General features: G+C 37.4%; 1 protein-coding gene across 3 annotated transcripts in view; it reads left to right on the top strand.

The window, feature by feature from the left end:
* CCSER1 (coiled-coil serine rich protein 1) overlaps positions 1-18938 on the top strand; it is a 738752-nt gene that overhangs the window by 547602 nt on the left and 172212 nt on the right. The window lies entirely within an intron of this gene.

Here is an 18938-nt window from a genome sequence, read left to right as displayed (position 1 = left end):
CTCCTGATTAGTCTGCTGCTAAACCAGTGGCAGTTGTCATATCAGGGATTTCTGTAAGAAAGCTTTTGTTTTTTTGGATGCAAATAGGAGTTCAAGAGAGTTGAACAACAGAATGTTAGGAATTCATCGAGCATGAAGAACATGCAAACTTTTACTAAGGTAGCATGAGTTACATCTTCAATGAATCAAGACTTGTGGCTCTTCTGGAAAAGAATATAAAGAGAAAGTTAAACAAATGAGTTTTTCATGAAAGAGGAAATAGAAGAAGTCAAAACTTAGGGAAGGAAAAATATGATGGAGTCAAAAACCCGGTAGATGTTCCATGCAACTCAACTACCAATAGAGGACTTTTCCTATGCAACCTATGTTAACTGTATGTTAGACACCACCTTGCAGTCAGCAGAATATCATGCAAACTGAGGGAACTAGAAGACTAGATTAGGCAACTTTTCACTTTCCAGCATCCCATTGGATATGCTGTCTAAAACCATTCCCTAATCTTCATGGAATTACTTAACCAGGTGGGAAGGATTTAATAAAGAAAATAACATATTATCCCAATATAAAACCTGGAAGAACCAAACACACAAACACAGTGTAAGAAGTTTGATTTATTCTCAGTCTTTCTCAACAAATTACACGTAGTCCTCTACAGGTAGTCCTCATTTAAGTTGGGGCCAGCAACTTGGTCATCAAGTAAAGGAGTCGCTAAGTGAAACTGCAACTGTGCTTATGATCTTAATTCAGCTTTCCTTTGCTTTACAGACCTGCAAAGGTTGTAAATGCGAGGATTGGTCATATAGTTACTTTTTCCATCACCATCATAACAGAAAACAGTCAGTAAATGAGGCAGTTGCTAAATGAGGACTACCTGTACTGGCTTCTTTTTCCATGGAGAATTGAATTTATTCAGCTACCATTGCAAAGCAGCTTTGTTAAAAGTTTTTGGAAACTATAATATCTACCTAATCATTCTTAGATGCTTTATAAATTTGTTGACACTCTTAAATTGTACTAGAAGATTGGTGATTTAGGAATTCACTTACTGAAGCAATGCTGAATTTTTTTCTCAACATTACTTGTTCTTCTATTTCATTAATATTTTAATGAAAGGAAGTGACTTGTGGATCAGCCCTAATAAAATTAGTCTTGAAGTGCTACCAAACTCTATGTCTAATTAATAATTCAATATATCTTTGTAGCTGGCTAAGAAACCTATAATTTAATGACTCCTCTTGGAACAGATTTTAAAAACTGACTACTTTCCAAACCTCTGCTATGAAGGAAGGCCAATTCAATCACAACTTGCATATTAACAAGTCACAAGTTGCATATTGACAGTTTCATGTCAAGTTTTTTCAGAAGCCTCTAGATCATATTATTAAAGTTGTTTATTAGCACTAGAACTTAGTCTCATTACCTCCAATAAATTAATATTTCACTTCTACTTTCCATCACCCAATAAATAATTTTTTGTTCTATATTTTGTAATTTTTATGTACATAAACTGTCTCTGCTGTATTTAAATGTCCATGTTGCTGTCCTGAATACTTTCTATTTTATAATGTTTAATTTTATTTTCAATAACATTGCCATTAAGTAGAAAAAAACAACCTGAAATCCATTAAATAAAAAGTATGTTGACTGTATCTTTGCAAAATACTCACTTCCATTCCATTTTTACCATGTTAAAACAACAGTTTCGTTCGTAAAATGTCATCTTTCATGAGTCTTTAAAATATCGCTTAGACAAGAATGTACACAGATATATAATACAATTATTTTAGTGAAACACGGTTATTTGATCAAGCTTATTTCTCTAAGTAGATGAAGTTTATAGTGAGGTTATGCATGCTTTATCTTATCAGTTGACAAAATTAGCACTTCTAAAATGAGTGAGAAAGAGAAAAGGGGAAATTTTAAAACATGAAACAATAGTTATGACCAGATTCATCTTGATTCAGCCTTAATGTTGAATACAATGTAAACAATACATATTTATTACAGAACCAATAAAACTAATAAAATGTGGCATTTAAGTAGCCTCCCCCTCTAATACTTTCCTAAACTAGTTGGTCCCATCTTGCATGAGAAGATTGTCTGATGGGCTTCTAATATTTCAGATGAATTCTAAAACTAAAACTGATCTAGATCTTAATTTCTTTGTGTTCAGTGGAAATTATTTCAACAGCATTCTCTTGCTTTATTTTTTGGATTATGCAGCCTTTTGTTCAAAAGGTTCTTTTATTTTGAAACTGTGTTTTTTGAGATTTACATCTCAAATATCTTGTGCTAGTGAACACTCTGAATGTACTGACATAATTCTCAGCATTAAAATTGCCAGTCTGGTGTAGTGGTTAAGGCATCAGGCTAGAAACCAGGAGACTCTGAGTTCTAGTCTCACCTAGGCACAAAGCCAGCTGGGTGACCTTGGGCCAGTCACTTTCTCTCAGCCCTAGGAAGGAGGCAATGGCAAACCACTTCTGAAAAACCTTGCCAAGAAAACTGCAGGGACTTGTCCAGGCAGTCTCTGAGAATCGGACACAAATGAATGGATTAAAAAAAAATTGCATAAATAAGTTTAAAATGCATCATGTACATTTTAAATAAATAAATAAGTTTAAAATGCATCTTTTGAAAATAAATTAAGTGTAAATTACGTACTTTCAGATAATCTAAGGAGAATGACAGAATATCCCATCTGAACAAAGACTTTGCCCCTTGGGGGAAAGAGTCCTGAAATATGTTTTGCTATCTTGTCCTTATTATAAAGATGCCTGTTTGCAATGAATAACTTCCCATGTAGTCAGATTTCCAGAACCCCTGGATCCATTTTATTTTAGTTGTTACTGTCTGATCAGTATCATTTCATTACTCTGAGCATGGATGAGTTTTGTTTTGCTACATATTTGTAAAATACAACATGCTTTGACCACATCAGTTTTATAATTACTGAGTTTTACTATGTTTTTTACTTATGGTCCCAATTTTTTTCTTTTGCTTTTGAATTGATCAATGACTACAGTAAAGTTTACTACTACAATACTACTACTACTACTGTTTTGAGATACTACTGAAAAAATATTCCAATGTGGAACAGTGACTGAGTTGTTAAACAAGGAGGTATTCTAGTCTACCTTCAGAGGCTCACTGAGTGACTTTGAGCCTTTCACTCTTTGTCAGCCCAATCTACCTGATGGGATTCTTTTTGTTTGAAAAAATGGAAGGAAAAAGCACTATGAGCTAAGGAAGGAAGGAAGGAAGGAAGGAAGGAAGGAAGGAAGGAAGGAAGGAAGGAAGGAAGGAAGGAAGGAAGGAAGGAAGGACACACATATGAATATGAATATTCAAACTTGTATTACATTGTTTTATGTAGATTTTATGTAGTTTAAGTGGAAATGTGATGCACCATTGTTATCCCAGAGAAGATGTGAAAGTAACATGGACAGAATTAGGTTGATTTGCCTCAATTTGGTTTGAGGATGTGCACAGCTGTAATGAGGGAGCACAAGCCATTGGCATCTTAGAGAAAGCATTCTTTCATTTTGTAAATATAGTTTGGAAATGGGTGTGTGTATTTTCCTTCCTGTTTTTTAAAAAATGTGATGTGTTGGTACATGTTCCCAAAGTCTTTTGAAAGTGGCAGGCAGGCAGACCTAAACGCTGAATGAAATAAATCATTCAGGTCAATTCTATAATTTTTAACTTGTTCAAGTGTGCAGATGAATAGCTGATAGCTCCAAGATGGCAAGAGTTAAATAATATGTTTTAATTTCCTGACTTAGCAATTAGATAAAATGGAGTGGACTTAAAAAATTGACTTGCTTGGAAGAGCTATTAGATTTGGGAATCTCAGATGATTTCTATTTAGAATAGATTGGGTTCACAGTGAGCCTTGCCAACATAAAGTTATTTTACATTGTGATACTGGGGCATCACATGACAACTAATTTATTGATGTGTGATGCAACTGGAAGAGATTTAAAAAAATCAACTCTGACAGGATAATGAGATGCCTGATGATTAGATAATGATTAATAAGAGGCCTGATGATTAAAACATAGAAAGGGAAAGTGGCTTATCTGGCAAAATTAGAGGAGCAGAATAGGCAATAACAGTTCCTTCAGACTGCAGTGGTGATTCCAAAAATTCTCAAAATGTTTCTGTCTATTCAGTAAAAAAAAAATGGTGATCAGCCCAAAGTCCATGGTCCATATGAAGCTTCCAATCTTTTCCCCCTGTGGATTTTGTGTGTGTGTGTGTGTGTGGGAAGAGTTGTAAGCTGTTGGATTGACCTAACCCATCCAAATAGCTAGTACAGCAGCCCCTATTTTCCCAAAAGATCCTGGCTTTGCCCATTCATCTCTTTGTGATGTCACTGCACTATCAATCATAACCTCACCTGCCCTTGGAGTTAGAGACCATTCTGCTGGATCAGAGCTCTTCTTTCCTTGACCCAATCATATTATCTTTTATGAATGTGATCTTCCTCGAGAGGCTTGGGAGAGTGCATAAAACAAATGCATAAAATACATCTTCCTTCTTTGAGCAATTTTTATACCCCACTCCCTCTGAACTCTTTCTTCCTTTTTGCGATTTCCATCCTCCTTTAGGAAAGAAAAGTATTACCCAGTGGTAATGTGTGTCCGTCTATCTATCTATCTATCTATCTATCTATCTATCTATCTATCTATCTATCTATCTATCTATCTATCTATCTATCGTGGGGCAAAAAAGTATTTAGTCAGCCACCAATTGTGCAAGTTCTCCCACTTAAAAAGATGAGAGAGGCCTGTAATTTTCATCATAGGTATACCTCAACTATGAGAGACAAAATGAGAAAAAAAATCCAGAAAATCACACTGTCTGATTTTTAAAGAATTTATTTGCAAATCATGGTGGAAAATAAGTATTTGGTCAATATCAAAAGTTCATCTCAATACTTTGTTATATATCCTTTGTTGGCAATGACAGAGGTCAAACGTTTTCTGTAAGTCTTCACAAGGTTTCACACACTGTTGCTGGTATTTTGGCCCATTCCTCCATGCAGATCTCCTCTAGAGCAGTGATGTTTTGGGGCTGTCGCTGGGCAACACAGACTTTCAACTCCCTCCAAAGGTTTTCCATGGGGTTGAGATCTGGAGACTGGCTAGGCCACTCCAGGACCTTGAAATGCTTCTTACGAAGCCACTCCTTCATTGCCCGGGCGGTGTGTTTGGGATCATTGTCATGCTGAAAGACCCAGCCACGTTTCATCCTCAGTGCCCTTGCTGATGGAAGGAGGTGTTCACTCAAAATCTCACGATACATGGGCCCATTCATTCTTTCCTTTACACGGATCAGTCATCCTGGTCCCTTTGTAGAAAAACAGCCCCAAAGCATGATGTTTCCACCCCCATGCTTCACAGTAGGTATGGTGTTCTTTGGATGCAACTCAGCATTCTCTCTCCTCCAAACACAACGAGTTGAGTTTAGATCAAAACGTTCTACTTTGGTTTCATCTGACCATATGACATTCTCCCAATCCTCTTCTGGATCATCCAAATGCTCTCTAGCAAACTTCAGATGGGCCCGGACATGTACTGGCTTAAGCAGGGGGACACGTCTGGCACTGCAGGATTTGAGTCCCTGGCGGCGTAGTGTGTTACTGATGGTAGCCTTTGTTACTTTGGTCCCAGCTCTCTGCAGGTCATTCACTAGGTCCCCCCGTGTGGTTCTGGGATTTTTGCTCACCGTTCTTGTGATCATTTTGACCCCACAGGGTGAGATCTTGCATGGAGCCCCAGATCAAGGGAGATTATCAGTGGTCTTGTATGTCTTCCATTTTCTAATGATTGCTCCCACAGTTGATTTCTTCACACCAAGCTGCTTGCCTATTGCAGATTCAGTCTTCCCAGCCTGGTGCAGGTCTACAATTTTGTTTCTGGTGTCCTTCGACAGCTCTTTGGTCTTGGCCATAGTGGAATTTGGAGTGTGACTGTTTGAGGCTGTGGACAGGTGTCTTTTATACTGATAACAAGGTCAAACAGGTGCCATTACTACAGGTAACGAGTGGAGGACAGAGGAGCCTCTTAAAGAAGTAGTTACAGGTCTGTGAGAGCCAGACATCTTGCTTGTTTGTAGGTGACCAAATACTTATTTTCCACCATGATTTGCAAATAAATTCTTTAAAAATCAGACAATGTGATTTTCTGGATTTTTTTCCTCATTTTGTCTCTCATAGTTGAGGTATACCTATGATGAAAATTACAGGCCTCTCTCATCTTTTTAAGTGGGAGAACTTGCACAATTGGTGGCTGACTAAATACTTTTTTGCCCCACTGTATCTATCTATCTGTCCATCTAGCCATCCTATGCTATTAAAATAGTAGCTCTTGGAACTATCATTTAGCATTTTATTAACCCTCATAATTTTATTTTATTATTATTATTTTATTTATTTTATTATTAATTTTATTAACCCTCATAACATCCTGGAATGAATTTAAATCATAGGTATTCTGGAACTTAAAATCACGGTTTCCAGATCTAGATTGGATGGTTCTCATAGACATAACTAAAGTTCTGCTGCTACCATCTAATGCTATTGCTAGCCAATAAGCCTTTGAAGGTTCACTTACAAAGGAAGATGTGGTCCAGCAGAGGACACTTTGCCAGACCCTAGGCCTGGGGAGCAGTGTTGTTTGTTAAAAAAAGAAACCACAAGGTGGTTACTTATCAAAGCAGCACCACCCATTTGGGAAACTTCTGTGTTATGACTCTCAGAGAAATAATGTCATCACCAACTTCCATTTATATTGCCAGAACAGAAATTGGATTGGATGCAACCACAAAGCAGAGGCTTCAGTACTAGTGCATTAATTTAGGAACAGGTCTTTCCTATGGATTGGATGCCAACATGTTGAATATCGTATGCAAATGTTTATTTTACTTCATTTATCTTCCATTCTTTCTTTAAAAGGTCAGAACTCTACAAATACTCCTTTCTGAAACCCAACTCCTCTCCAATTTTCTAAGGAAGCCTTAAAAGTGTGGCTAATTTCTCAGAATATAGGAAAGTCAGAACATTGGGCCATCAAACTCAATGTTGGAAAAATTTGTGTTGTTCTCACTAATAGGCTACAATTCTCCAGAGTTCCAGACAAGATTTTTTTTTTTCTGGCAATACCAGAGATTGAACTTGGCAACTTCTGCATATATCACAACTTGCTCTCAACATCTGTTACTAACCCCTACCCCTACCCCTACCCCTAAAGAAAAGAAAAACAGGAGTGAAAAACAGTTTCAGGAAAAATGGAGGTTGCTTAAAGATTAACTCACCTAAAAGCTACAATGTTGGAGCTGCCACAAATGATGGCATAATCTGCACATAGTTAACAGTGGTGCAAGATGCTCTGTGTGGATGGAACCAATGATTCTGGCATTTACATCTTGGTGTATTAGAAGCTGTTTGGGGATGAATTAATGAGCTGTTCCATTTCTTCCAAGTTCTCCAATGTGTAGTCAAGTTGTTGTTACATAGTTGTTTTCTCTCTGGAGTTTCTTGGTTGCTCGTGTTGCAGACTGTGCAGTTGGTTTGATGACACTGGTCCCTGCTTAGAAATGTTACAGAATTAAACACATAAAATATTACTTAATCCAAGTACAAAGCAAACAAATTTTATCAGATGGCCAGCACTGTCTTTTTCTCCCATCAACATTTGTTTACATGTTGCCTTAATAGCAAACATATTCCTCTTAATTGAATCACCAATTTATTAAAGTTATGTGCAATACAGTAAATTGTAAAATAGTTGCATAGATATTCCAAATCTGCATTCCCTGGATGGAAATGAGCTGGTAGTTCTTATTTGAGAATTGGGGCTGGTAAAGGTGAAAAACGCTTCAAAGTTTTTGAGAAATACTGAAGTATTGATCTCCCTCTCTCAAAAAATAGGACCAGGGGTTATCCAATGGAGCTGATTGATAGGATAGCAATCTGTCATCTTCACATAGCACATAGTCAACCTATGGAATTCATTATTACAAGAGGTGATGACAGCCACTAACATGGATGGCTTTAGTAGGGGAATGGATAAATTCATGAAGGACAGGTTTATCAAGACTTAGCACTCTAGATTCAATGCTTCCTAGAGATTAGGGACAGCATGCCTCCGATACCAGTTGCAGGGGAATGCTGGCAGGAGAAAGATAGGTCTCCATTTCCTGCTTGTAAATACCCCAGAGGCATCTGGTTAACTGCTATTAGAAACAAAAGGCTAGATTAAAGTATTTAATGGCCTGATCCAGCAGGGCTTTTATTATGTTGTTATGTAATTTGTAGTGCTTTACTAGGTGCCATCAATTGGCTACCTCCTGTTTTTTTTATTTCCAAAGCCCTGTAGGGAAGTAACAATAGGACTACATGGGGATAAGCTGAAAAAAGGCTTCTGATGGGAGAAAATAAGAGCATTATCTGGCAGCTAAAAAAACTATGAGCAGTGTGCAGTGTTTTGTTTTGTTTTTTATCTTGAACTTCATTCTCTTTCAAGACCACCCTAGGTGTAAATTTGCTATTGCTGGTTTGTTCTCTGCTGTTCTTGAGTGTCATCATTGAAAACAGGCAGAGTATGACTTTGCAGCAACCAACTCGGTTGGGGGCAGAAGCTTCCCAAAGGTTCTGATTCCTGCCCTGCTTTGTCAGTTGGATCAATTTGTCAGTCATGCACAGGGTGGCTTCAACTGGCTTATTGGCTTGTCTCCAGTCTACCAACTCAGATACTCACACACATAACCTTCAAAGGAGTTCCTAAGTAGTTCATGAAGGCTGAGCCTACTTTTTATGAAAGAGGGACTTTGGTCAGTATGTACTTTTTTTGTTTGTCTGTTTGTACAAGGCAGACAGGGCCATACCCAGCGATCATAATTTGCCTTATAACCTATCTCTACTGTTATTAGTGAAGTTTTTTCTGGTTTTTCCAGGGGGAAGGAATATGCTAGTATAATCACTTTTATGGTTTTAAGTTCGGAATTCATTTGAAAATCTTTTGCATGGAGATATTCTGCTTTGCTCTCAAAAGCGGATTGAAAAACTTTGGGATAAAGTAGCAGATTATACTGAGAAATACATTGGTCTCCATCCCCTAGCTCATATTGGGGGTGATTGCATAAATAGGCCCAGATGATCAAAGATGTGCCCGCTTTCAACATCATTGTTTAGAGGCTGTTGAGGATTACTTTCTCGTTTCATGCTTGGCCAAAGACACCACCGGCCACTTTGCAGGTTATTGCCTATTCAAATCAGCCAAACAGTTTAATTTACACATCTTGAATGGTAAAATTTTAGGTGAGTCACCAGTAGACTGTATTTACTTGTCAGGATCTGTCAACAGTGGACTATTGGCTTCTTTGTAGTAACTTACCTGAGAATGCTATTCAAATGACAGTTGAACCATGGACAGATAGCGACCATCTCCCACTCACTCTTAATATTGCATTATTAATTAGTCCATCACTTAATGCACAGAATGTTCCTCTCAAGGAAATTGTGATGGAACCAAAAGTGAGCTTCTATAGTATCTAATCCATTACATTTTTCTGGTCTGTTGGGAATTCATGACACATCATAACCTTCAAGGCATACCAGAGAGGTTTTGAGTGTTTGCATTTGTCAAGCCAATGTCACAGCACCTTCTACATGAGTGGGCACCATATAATCTGTTTTTTTTATATATCACAGAACAGCTATTTCTTAAATTTTCCTCATTTCTGGAAGGAATGATGTAATATATCTGGAACTTTTTTTAGAATTTCATAACAGACCTGCCACTCATTCAGAAGTTTAATTCCACAGTTTAATTCATTCTGATTCAGTTGAGGGAATGAAAATAATATTTTAGTTGAACTGTACTCTAGAAGGGGTAAAAAAGAGAAATTGGTGACTGTGCAAGTTGTAAAACTATCCACAGTCACAGCCACCAATGTTGTGGGGAGAATAAGAATGTTTTGTTATTGTAATATGCTTAATTATGGTATTTAGTAAAACTATACAGCAGTTGTCTACTCTTCATTTAGTTATAGTATGAGTGGGCACCCTGCAATTTTCAGACACTACCCTCATGTTGCTATCACATCTCAGCAGTGTCTGGCAACTCTTAGATAGGCTTATCACTGAGTGATCAAGTACTCTTCATTAGGAGACTGATGGGATTGTTACTTTCCTCTGGAAATTCCTTAATGTACATCATGGCAATCCAGGGATAAGATGATCTGTTGAGAACCAGGGAGTTGCCTGCCAGCTTCCCTCTGCTAATGGCACAAGGAAACAGCAACTGACAGCAGACTTGCTCAGAGAAAGGGAGAAATTGCTTACTTTTTCCTTTCTTCCCAGTGTCCTTGGGTAGGATGCAAGGATTTGATGTATGGGAGACAAGTTGAATGTGCAGAAATTGTTCCTGTTTTGGATGTTTGTGTCAGGAGCTGTGGATACCTAATTTGGCTGATATTGTCTCTTCTCATTACTATGTTTATTCCAGACCTTGATTTGGGCAATAAAAGCAAGTTCTGAAGCCAATCCTTATAAACTATTGAGATTGAGAAACTTTAGGGGTTGCATTCTCAGATGTGTAATGCTGGGGGAAGTAATGGGCTAGGATAAGCAGTAGATGGAGATAGAGTAAAAGGAGAGTAAAAAAAATGTCCTTTTCCTCTTTTCTGCTAATTCTCTACTTAATTTTTCTTCCCATGTTCAGGAAGATCCCAGAGAAGGGTTAAATCCAGAGGTCTTTTAAAATTAGGCCATGGTCACAGGTTCCTGTTTTGTTGTAAAGTCATCGAGAATCACATATTTGAACAAAGTTTCAATTACATTTTGGAGTTGAACTTTCAAATAACGCATGCTTAGTCATCTATTAATAACAGCTTTTCTAATAAGAATGTAAGTATCTGTAACTAAACCATGACCACAGCCAGATGCTGAGTAGGAGGGAAATATCTGTGGTATTGTTTTCTGCTATAAGTACTGTTTTACCCCTGAAAGCACACAGGCTATGTATTAATCAACATACTGGAGTCAGCAACAAGAAGGAAATTGGATTCCCTCTGGCTTCTTTCCAAAGACTATCTATCTGTAAATCAGCCTCTGCCATCCAGTAGGATGATAAACATTAATAAATGTGTATATTCATAGCATTTAAACAGGATACTCCACACTTCCCAAACTTGTTATTTTTCAGATAAGTTGGACTTCAGCTCCCATGACTCCAAAGGCTGAACTGACAGTGAAGTCTAACATGTTTGAGTAGCATCCAGGTTGGAATCCACTAATGTATATTTAGTTAAAAATATTTGAGAGAATTGTGTAATGACCAATAGTATCAAAAACCAACTTTTTTGATATCAAAAGTCAGAGCCCTGAAAATTCTGAGAACTGAAACACACATATCTGGACTGTGTCCAGGTTGAAGAAGATATATTTATGTAGACTTAATTCTGGGTTGCAGTTTGATATTTTTGAAATATCTGAGATGATGATATTTCATATATCTATAGGAGAAACATGTAACAGTATGTGTACATAAACTTGCATAAGTACCTGTAATTGTAAGTCTTTTTGGTGGAAACATTCATTGCTAAATTATGTTTGTGTGTGTGTGGTAGGATTAATGCAAATAAAATCAGCATCTACTTAGCATAGTAAGAGGAAATGTCTGCGTGCCAAATTGTTCTTAATTATTTTTGTTTGAATTGCATCTTATTCACTGTAAAAATTAATGAGGAAAGATATTTTGCAAATAATTATCTGTCGATCAGAATACCATGCATCCTTTTTTTTAAAGAAGATTTTGGCAAAAAGTCTTTAAGCTGTTTTAGAGCAAGAGAGAAAAAGAAAGGGGGAGAGAGAAGCATTAGAGATTAGCTTCTTTTTGTGCTTTACGTTTTTCCCTATAACTAGCTGTTTTAAAAGCTGTAATGCTATACATTTATCTCCTGTATTGTGTAAGAAGTAATGCCAAATAGTAGCGTGCATGTGGAGTTAGAATAATGAATGAAATGCAATACATTAACCATATTAGTGAGATGTATTCTGTGTATATAGTACCTCCTAGTTGATGAGATGCAGACAATAGTATTTAGTTTGCAAGAAATCCTAGTGTGAGCATGATTACAGTAAAACTGGGTTTTGATTCTCCTGGTACTGAACTAGCCAAAAAGTGCCAAGTGTGATGGTATTGTCTTTACTAATAGCAAAAATCCTGCATGTGACAGAGATACAGCTAAGACTGATAACCTATTCTACATCTTATTTATCTAGCAAAAGTGTATGTATAAAAGCCTCAATCAACCAAAGCCATGATGGGTGGCAGAAGTCAATATCTATGGGTGGATCTGGGAATGATAACAGCATACATGAGCATCCACAGGGGGCAAAGGGAACAGGTGATAAAATGTGTGTCACAAACTCTGCTCATTAAGTAGGTCCTTGTGACATCCCACTGCAAGTACAAAAACAGAGAAGGAAAGAAGGGGCTGATCCTATGGTGTGGAACTGATGAATACATGAAGCAAAGGAAATATGTAGTTTAATTATGAACAGTCTAAAATGTATGTCAGAAATATGAATTGTATTGAGGCTTCTGAGAGAGGTCTGGCGAACTGAAGACAACTCTGCAAAAGTAGAGCTGACGGCCATGGCAAACAGCAAGGAACCAGTGAGTAGAACAGTTCCTTGGAACTTCTCTGGATAAAGACGGGAGGACGGGAGATCGCCCACATGTGCTCCGGACAGCTGCCCTCATGAGGAAACCACAGGACAGCAGTTTTCCATGGATTTGAGCACCAGGAGACAATGGGATTAGCCATCTTACTCACAACCGCGGCAGAGATTTTTAAAGGACGCTAAGTTTGCAAATCTCACTCTCTAATCACTTTTGGAAATTGCTCATTAATTACTTCTAAGCTATTGGAGACCTTCGGAATGACAAGTTTGAAAATGCCGGGTGAATCTGCCTTCAATCCTGAACAAAAGAAAATTTTAATCATTAGCTTAAGATTTTAAGGAATCTGAAATAAACAGCAAAAACCTGAATAAGATTTTGATCTTAGAAAGTTATAAATGGACTAAGGATTCAGATAACATTGGAATGTTGAAACTTTTACAATAGGATTTTGGAATTAATTATGAAGAACAAACAGGTTCTTGTGGGAAATAGATTCTGTTTTGATTTTTACAAGACATAACAAAGATAGGCAATTTCGTTATTTCAAAAACTGGACATTGGAGGGGACTAAAGTTTTTAGGTAAAGATTTACAAGCCTGTAATATGATGCAAAACATTATAACAATAAAAATACTGAAGGAGACTTTTGAAAAATGGAATCAGAAAATAGTAGCCACAATACAGTGGAACATCGGGTTACGAACGCTTCTCTTAACAAACTTTTCGGGTTACGACCAGCTCCGGCCGCAAAATTTTGCTTCGGTTTGCGAACTCCGCCTCAGGGTACGAACAGGATACGCGGCCATTTTCCCTCCCATGACACGGTCTGCGGCCATTTTCTGCCCCTGACACGTGGTCCGCGGCCATTTTTCCGCCCCGACACGTGGTCCGCAGTCATTTTCCACCCCTGACACATGGTTGTAGGGAGGGGGACTCTCCCTCCAAGCAGTGGCCGCCTCCCTGTCCTCCACGCCAGAACAGATTAACAGTAATTACATTGAACCTTATGGGGAAATTTGCTTCGGGTTGCGACCAGAGTCACGGAACGAATTAAGTTCATAAACCGAGGTTCCACTGTATTAACAATATCTGTAATGATATCTGCTTTTATGGATAGACTATGTCCAAAAGATGTTATTGAAGAAATAACAGATGTAGAACAAATTTTATCTGACAAGATAGAGATGGTAATGAAAGTGGATTTACAACTGACAGGCCAAGAGAATGACTTAGAAAAGAATGTTTCATTGGCTCTACAAAAGAAACTGGCTGAGGTTTTAAAATTTAAAAGGTAAACAGAAATGACAAACCAAGAGAGTGACTTGGACAATTTTTTTCCTATTGGATTTACAAAAGAGGCTTGTTAAAACCTTGAAGAACTCTGCACGATGGAACAAAGAAGAAATGAAGAGAAATCAAACCCTATGACAATATTTGAATAGACTAAATATTAACACCGGTAGAAGTAAAAGGAATGAATATAAAGTTGGTTTACTTGATCAAGATTAAAACAAGATATGTTGTACTTAAAGACCCTTAATGGACTTTTTGCTGACACCAGGGCTGAAAAGATTATGTTTATGGATTTCTTTATAGATAAGAGATGGGATATGGGATGAAGAGATAAATGTTTGTAACCTTAGAAGGAGTGAAGAGTCACTAAATTTGTTTCTATTTGTTGTGATGGAGGTTTATACATTTCTTTTTCTTTATTATATTCTTCTCTTTTTTCTTCCACTTTTTTCTGCTTTCTATTCTATTTAAGTTTAATTTGTATTACATTTTACTATTATAATCAAAATCCTTAATCAAAATTATATCTATTTATCTAGCTAGCTAGCTATGAAAGAAATATGAAATATGTTATCTTGGTTATTATGGGTACATATGATAGTAGGAATCTGTAAGTTAGTGACAGTTACATCATATACTCCAGTAAATGATAACAAAGGAAGAACCACCAAAGAGTAGGAGGAAAACACTCTGAATAAATGTGATGCAAGGGAAAAAATATTCCATTAGGTGGCGTGTATGAATAGATAGGAACAAATCACAGAATAGAGAAAAGATGATTGGGCCATTCAGATATCCAAAGAAAATGATGGATTGTTTGGTCTGTTTGGTTGTTTCAAATACAATATACAGTTTACACACACGCACGCGTGCACACACGTAAGAAAGAATATGAATGTAAAAGTATGCTGAAAGAATGAATGAAAGGTAGAAGAGTGATGAGAAATTCTCAGAGTGGACAGACCATTTTTGGATCATGTCAAAACGATTTCAGAAAAGTGTGTAGGAGAAAATGAAAGTGAAATAAACTAGAGTAAACCTAGAATAATACAGGAAGGAAAAGTATGAATCCTCTGTGAAAAGGTTTTAGAGGTTAGAATAATCTCCCTAAAGAATGAATGGAAAATAATGTAGAAAAAGACAGTGTGGAAGCTGATTTGAATAGGATGGTTTTGGGTTTGGGTTTGGGGGCTTTCTGTATCTGGGGATTTACCATCCTTGGTGCTGGATGGGGTAGCACTGCCCCAGAGAAACCCAGTATGCAATCTGGGTGTCCCTTTGGACTCATGACTCCTGCTCAAAGAGCAGGTGGCAGACCTAGCCAGAAGGGCCTTTACACAGCTTCATGTTGTGTCCCCATTCCTGGATTGGAAGGTTGTACTCTCAGTCACTGATGCCTTAGTCACTTCTGGAATGGACTACTATAATGCAGTCTTCATGGGACTGCCCTTGAAGAGTATCCAGAAGCTTCAGCTGGTGCAGAATGCAGTGGCACGGGCAGTTATGTGTGCTCCAAGAATTGCGCACCTTACATCTCTGCTTTATGAGCTGCATTGGCTGCCAGATTGCTTCTGGGTCCAATTCAAGATGCTGGTTATGGCCTTTAAAGCCCTACAAGGCATGGGGCCAAGGTATTTGAGGGACTGCCTCTCCCCAGTTACATCTACCCATCCCATCAGGTCCAACAGGAGAGGCATGTTGCGGGTCCCATCAGCTAGAGAGTTTCATTGGGTGGGACCTAGGAAGAAAGCCTTTTCTGCTATGGCCCCCTCCCTGTGGAACATAATTCCTCCCAAGGTGAAGCTGGCCCCAACCCTGTTGGCTTTCTGGAAGGCCCTCAAAACAAGGTTCTACCAACAAGCTTGGGGACCCCATGATAGAATGGAGCCTGCTAGATGGCTACATGATAGTTAACTCTTTGTATGCCTTGCAGCCATTCTGTCTTTGCTTTTACCCTGTTTTTATTTTAACTAAAATTGTGGTTTTTAGTGGTTTTTATGTATTTTGTCTTATTATGTATGTTGCCCAGTGTCACTATGTGAGATGGGGGGGCTCTACAAATGTGATCAAATAGAAGGAAGGAAGGAAGGAAGGAAGGAAGGAAGGAAGGAAGGAAGGAAGGAAGGAAGGAAGGAAGGAGGAATTTTATTACTGAGTGCCACAAATTTGTGGACCTATGCTAATGGGAAGCATGGAAAAGAATGTTTAGTAAGATTAGAAATTAGAAGAAACTGTGGATGAGAAAATAATGAGCATAAGAGAATGCCTGCTGTAATAATTAGAAGGAAACATTTTGTATTATATGTTTAAAGAAAAAAGACAGTTTGAAAAAAAATGTAGTCCAAGAAACCAAGGAATGGTTAAGTTAAAAGAGAGAGAAAATGGACAGTGATTTTGATGGAAATTTTTAAAAAATGTTGTTTTGGGAATGGGTGATCAAACAGCTTTGGGCAGAGTGAATGGAATTAAAAATAAAAATGATAAAATGATTTGGGAGAAAACAAAGGGAATATAGGTGAAGGAATATTTTAGAGATTTGTATGGGAATGATAGTGATATGTCAACAATTAGAAGAATGATGTTATTGTTCCCCCATACAAAGGCAGCAAGAGTGCATATAAAAGCTGCAGGGGAATTAAATAGCTAAGTGTACTTGGGAAGGTCTTTGGAATAATTCCGATTGAAAGGTTAGAAGAGGTAATAATAGCAACAACTGGGAAATGCAGTTCATACTTCATGTTTGGCAGAAGATATATAGGCTCTTCAGCAAGTCATTCAGACATGTTATGATGTGAGAAAAAAAATCATTGCATGTTTGTTGATTCACAGAACGTGTATGATTAAATGTATAAACCTGAATTGGGGAAGGCTTTTCAAGAAAAGGAAAGTTGATTGCTGAATGCTATAAGAACTGTCTGTGATAGTAGCAGTAAATGGTTGAGCACTGAATAGGTAGAAAAACTAGGATATCTGATACCCCCTTATCTATGTTTCTATCTGTCTGTCTGTCTGTCTGTCTGTCTGTCTGTCTGTCTGTCTGTCTGTCTGTCTGTCTATGCTTGCAGAGATAGTAATGGTGTTTTGGCTGGGACATCAATGAACAAGTACTTCTGTATATAGACTATACTGTGATGTTGGGTGAGAACCCAAATTATTTGCTAAGAATATTAGGGAGATTGTATGGAGTATGGATCTGAATATCAATATACCAGGCAGTTGTGTTTAATAGGTAAAGGAAGTGAACCATTATAGGTTATCAATAAATGTTAAAGATCTAGAGGAAGTAGTTCAATCACATATTTTGGAAGAATATTTACTAGATATGTGGTAATGGTTGGATAAATGTTAAAACATGCAACGTTGATGGAGAAGCAATAGGGGATATACACATTATTCCATTGCAGTTATAGACCGAAGCTCAAAATAATGTGTAAAACAATCACCCCCTGAAGAATCTCCTGATAAACTGGAAATCTCATTTGCTCATAATTTGTATAGAAAAGAACTAATATGATATTGTAATTAGCCTTGGATTAGGACTGAATTCAAATTCCCATTCAACCATGAACTTCACTGAGTGACCATTCAACAATCATGGATCGGGCTTCTGCATTCCATAAAAGTGATTTTATATGATTTTCGAGTCATGTGAACCCAGCCACTCTGCTTTGCAAAACATGGTCATAAAGAATGTTTGCTAATTATGATTTAGTGCATTATGTGAAACTTTCCAGCTATGGTTTAAACTGTATTTAAGCAAGCATGTGAAACACATCGTTATGGTTTATACGTTATTGTTTAAGGCTTAGGGTGTTCTATAGCCATTTGAGGTTTGTTCAGTAAAACATGGTTAAGCAAAATATTATTTATTCATTTGTGTAAATCCAATCAATATGTTGCCTTTCCTGGAAAATGTTCTCCAGCTTCTCCAAGCCTCCTTTTGGAGCTCCTGGCTGGCCTTAGGACTTGGAACAGAGACACCAAGCAACATGCCAGCTATTTGAGCTCAGATAGTCAGAGATAAAGGTCAGGAACAAAGCTTTTGGTTGCTGAAAGGATATATTTTGGTAGTGGCTTCAGTACCAATCTGCTGTATCTGTGTGTGCATGAAAATTTAAATCCAAGAGAGGGAGAGAGATTGTCAAAGATTCAAATAACTAAAGAAAAAAGGGGGGGGCAGACATTGTGGTGGAAGATAAGAAATATGTAAAAGGCATTATCCCAAAGGCAAATTTTAGCAGCCTGACAGTGTTACTGCCTTTTGTTTTCAGTTTGATATCATGTCAGGATATCATTATTACTTGTCTTGGTGCTGTTAAGCCTCAGCTTTGCACTGATGATGATTTTTCAAAATAACATTAATGAAGTTGTTCATATTGTTAAGCGTTGTCAAGGCTGACAAGGAAATAGCTCAGGGCAGATATATTTACAAAGAAGCTATAAAACAGGTATGAAAAGTAAGTGAACAAGGCTCTTACGACTTTCACTTGATTCAGAGATCCTTCGTACCATGAGGATGAGTATCCTCTTGCTCGTTATATTAAATTTTTATGTTTTTCATTCCTCAAAGAAACTCAGGACATCCCCTTAGGAAAATGTTTAGAAAATATGACATAGCATGTGTTCACAGAATATTCTCAGCAATGACACTTTAACCATGATGTTTTGGACAAACGACAATTAGCTGGGTCTATCCAACACATTTCTTTATATATTTATTTATATATCAAATTTGTCCCATTAAAAAGTGACTCTGGGCGGTTTACAGAAAAGATAAATATTGATTAAAAATACAATATAACAATAGTCCTAAATAAATAACAAGTATATTCCTGTTGAATATTGAAGGTAACTAGAGAGTATTAGGCTCAGGGAGCGTATTTATTTCATCACAACTTCCAAATTCAATTGGCTAGGTTCTCATATCACACTTAGTTGCAAACAAGC

Source organism: Python bivittatus, unplaced genomic scaffold, assembly GCF_059951505.1.
Source record: "Python bivittatus isolate LINGU-HERP-01145 unplaced genomic scaffold, Pbiv_v1 ctg000070_np1212, whole genome shotgun sequence".
Taxonomy (NCBI): domain Eukaryota; kingdom Metazoa; phylum Chordata; class Lepidosauria; order Squamata; family Pythonidae; genus Python; species Python bivittatus.
The sequence above is the reverse complement of the archived record's forward strand: the minus strand, read 5'-3'. Positions and strand labels throughout refer to the sequence as shown.